Source organism: Micromesistius poutassou (assembly GCF_964030765.1).
Source record: "Micromesistius poutassou genome assembly, chromosome: 9".
Taxonomy (NCBI): Eukaryota; Metazoa; Chordata; class Actinopteri; order Gadiformes; family Gadidae; genus Micromesistius; species Micromesistius poutassou.
This window is the reverse complement of record NC_140279.1, coordinates 6,564,167-6,568,857: the sequence shown is the minus strand read 5'-3', so window position 1 is coordinate 6,568,857 and position 4,691 is coordinate 6,564,167.

Below are 4,691 nucleotides of genomic sequence, written 5' to 3'. Positions count from 1 at the left end.
GCGAAAGGCTAAAAATTCATTTCCTATTACTTATCCATTAAAATGTTGAACGTCATTTTAATCCTTCGCGGGATGTTACCGCACAGATGAAGATGTTTTCCATAGTAGCCAGACCGCTTAGCAAGATCAAAAAAAGTCAATAAATAAATAACTCAGAAAAATGTCCACTCACAAACATGGTTGTAGTGGGCCAGCTCTGCATGTAATAATGTCTTTGTAGATTAGTCACAGCGAGGGGGCAAGTCTCTGGGGTCACGGTGGGAATCAGCCTCTACAGGCATCTCTTCCTCTCCTGGATCTGCCCTGGATCCAACAGCTGGCATTGTAGCGCACCTCCCCGGCCCCACTGATTTTGATGAAGCACCTTGCCTTTTTTATCCACCAACACACACACACACACACACACACACACACAACAAAAATGGCAACACGCCAAACATAAACCATGGCCAAAATAGACGACAGTGTCTGACATGGCTAATTAAAATCCCCAGTGAGGGCAATGATGCCTCACGGTTCCTGATGCATCATGGGATAGGGGAAGCAGGGGGAAAAAAGGAAAAAAGGGAGGGAGAAAGGAATACAAAATGACAAATTGTAACTCAAAACACACCCCCCCCCCCACACACACACACACACACACTGAGGCTGGGGGGGTGCAGGATGATGCGTCAAGCTCAACGCTCCCGGGCCCTCAGGCCTGATGTTCTGGAGACGTCTTGTCCCAGGCCCAACAGGAATAGCTAATTGTAAGTTTCCGAATGCAAAAGCCTGCCTACAGGGGTTGCTAAGCGGAATGGCGTATAAAAGGATTTCAACATGTCTGCTTGCATGGAGTGGGTAGCATGCTCAGTAGAGCGCCAGCCAACCCGACATGGAGCACGCCGGGCTCCACAAAGACACACACACACACACACACACACACACACACACACACACACACACACTTCATACCCTACACACAAGATAACCCAAATCAAATGAGAACAATTCTCTTTCAACCCTCACAGATATTATTGAGTCTCAGACACAACAGCTCGAGGGGTGGGGGAGGGGGGGGGGGAGATGAGGTGACACTGCACGCCCTGTCCTGACAGGCAATGAGCGCGCCACAGCCTAACGTCTTCTGTACACTCATTCCAAAATAGCCCTCAGGGAAAGGTTGTGCCCACTGTAATGACCTTAGTGCGTGAGGGTGTCTGACCGTGTAATGTGCAATGTGCTTATTATAGACACCGCCCCGTCCTCCTCACTGAAGCGCGTCTCCTCTGAGATAAAGGAGGATTCTTCTGCGTCTCGCACAATAACACTTAAGATATTGCGTGCTTATTGGACGAGATGCTGAGTGTTTGATTAGAATCACGTTCTATTAACACATGCTGATGAAGGGGCCCCCCAATTAAAATAAAAATCTGTTTAGTAAAGAACAATTGGGGCAAAAGAAATATAGGACTATATTAGTACCTGTATTGTACAGTGAGTTAGGCTATTAATACGCACTAAGTGTAGCAACATGCCACGCAGACATGAAAGGAATTGCTGACTGGCTGCACTGCATTACGGAGGAAAAAGAGAGTGCAAAGAGAGACAGGGGATTAAAATGAGAGGAGGAGGAGACAAGGAATGATGGCCATATAAACTTCTTTTTGAGAATATTTAATTATCCAGATAGAGGGGGAGGGTACTGTTGGACAGCTTTCGAATATCTACAGTACAGCCCATGCACACAGAGACCCACTCTGAATCCCGCACAGAGAATGGCCATTTCAAAGCTGACGCCAAATTGATTAATGTATTCCCTTTCAAGTATGCTCATGTGGGCAATTTGCACCAGAGATCTACTTTTAGATACAAGGCCGTACTGTAAAAGTACCCATGACACATGTAGATTGAAATGGGAACAAGGCCACGCCTGTAACCTGCACTGGCTTATTACATCAAACAGCGGTATATTATGTGAAACAAAAGAAACTGAGAAAAAAACAATGGAGAGCCTTTTGCCACAATCAATGCATTAATGCATGTTTTTTCTTTGAACCTGCGTTGAATAGAATATAATATGGAAAAACCACAAGCAATATAAGTCAATGAACATTGGGCAGCATAAGGAAGATGATGTTGTCTGTGTAGGTTGACTTAGTTGTTAGCCATGATGAAACCATCCAGGCTAAATTATGCATATGCACATCAAATATTTAGGTTTGCTAGCCATGCCATGCTATATTCTAAAGGCTTCTGTTATGAATAATTTAAGAACATGGATAGATAGAAGGATGGATGGGTGGAGATCAATAGATGTATTGTTGTAGATGGATAGATGGTTAGAAAGATGGATGGTTGTGTTTAGATGGATGGATAGATAGATAGATAGATGGATGGTTGGGTATAGATGGATAGATTGATGATTGGGTGTAGATCAATATATGGATTGTTGTAGATGGATGAATATAGATCGATAGATAGATAGATAGATAGATAGATAGATAGATGGATAGAGATAGACATCGATAGATAGATAGATAGAAAGATGGCTAGATGGATGATAACACTGCCATCTATCCAGTCCTACTTAGGCCGAAGTAATGCAGAGAAGTAATGTTTGTGGAGAAAAGGTGGGGAGGGGTGAAGAGAGCTAAAAATATTGCATTCAAGATTACTTTGAAGTGTACTTTAATGTCTTGAAGTGGTCAGAAGTCAATTATTGCTACTATAATACCATTAGCATTTAATATGATTTTAAATGCTAGTGGAATCACTAACGTCCTTTCCACCGCAAGGTCTCCATTGTGTCTATAGCATTATCATTTTCTTTTGTCTATGTTCACAACCAAGATTCACATTAAGCTCAGTAAATCCCACGTAATCCTGTAATATTTTGTTGTATGGGCTATTATCACCCACTCTCGAAAAAGGGAGGCTCACATGGATATCCATCAGAGGGTTGATAAATATGTTGATGAGTTTTTTTAATCACATCTATGATCACAGTCCTCAGGTAGGTGACTTCTTTCAGGTCATGCAGGTTATTAGGTGATGTGCACGACCCTTGGCTGCTGAGTATTGCCACCCACATGTTCTCTTACATCTCTGTCACTGCATTGGATTGGTCCATGACCCATGAGATGCCACACCTCTGTCACTGCATTGGATTGGGCCGTGACCCATGAGACGCCATATTTCCATGACCCAGATTACAAGTACCACAAAACAGGGCTGCTAGACTTGTTCTGGGCTGCTCTATTATAACTAGCAACAAAAAGTTGAACATGTTGCTCATGACTCACCATTGGGCAAAGGAATTATTCAAGCATGGCCACATTATTCAGCTGCACTTTACACATTTTTATTTGACCAAATAATTTGTTGCTATAACAGACACAAATACAAAACCAGATTTGCCGGTTATTTACAGAGCCATAACAAACTGGAATAATCCTTTTTCTATATTAGTATTCAACCATATTGTGTGGCTTTGAATATGAATGAATGGATTAATAGTATATTAATAGTATATAAACGCAATTTAACTTTTTGCATGTAGTGCGTTATGTACACTTTGTCAGGTGGGGTCCCCCGGAGATTAGCTGATGGGGATCCTTTACTCATTAAATAAACTAACAACAATAAAAAAGTGTCTGGATGGGTAACACTTGGGGCCCTATTTAGACAGTCTAAAACGCAAGTGTGAAGCGCAAAATGGAAGTAGCTTTGTGGGCGGTTCTATGGCGATGTTACTATTATGACGGCGGATAAATGACTCTTGCGCCCGACGCAAATCTAAAATGGGTTGGTCTGAAACCCGTAGTTGTGTTTTGGGCATAAAGTGCAATAAACCAATGAGAGTTCCATCATCCCCCAGCGCATTGTGTTTCTGCAGTTTCCGCTGAGACAGATGCATGACCACATGAATTTCAAACTTCAAATGGCTCAGTTTATGGCCAAATAATAGGCCTAATTCACACATGGAATAGCGTTTTCTTCTCCAACTTCAGAAACACTGAGTCGTCATGTAAATTTTGGCAAAGAGAACTTGACACATATATGATATGGACGTGGGGACGTGGTCCTGTGGCTGCAACTGTGGGTCTATCTAATGATATCCGGCAATACATTAACAAACATTGTTTGTTACCAGTATTGTATACATTATCGTCATCGACTTGTGTTCATAATATGCATGTGTATCATTTGCGCCAGAACACGCCTTTGCTTTTTGCCGAGGCGTGCAAACTAGCGGTCAGTGCGTTTAGTCCAACTATGATTGGATTACTAAGATGCATGTATACACCTTAGTCGAGCTATACTCGAATCGAATTGGCTTACTCATAGTCGAGTTAAGACGATAATGCGATTCATAGTCGAGCTAAGCGTGCATGTAGCCAATCGAATTGGCTTATGCGTTGATTTGCGTTCTGCGCATGCTCGAGACCTTTTCCCTGGGCCGTGAGCCGGAAGTAGAAGGAGACGATAGTCTTGTTGTTGTTGTTGTTGTTGTCGCCTCCGTCGGATAAGGGATAACGAGAAACGGCAATTTATTTAAAAAGGTGGCGCAGAAGATGGAGGAAGCCGGTGAATGTAGTTACCCCCTACAAGAATTGTGTCCCGGCCGCGGGAGTGTGCATGGCATGCATTCATTAAAGAATTAAAAGTACATGTTTTCTAAATGTGGGTCATCAACAAGGTTGTAAAGT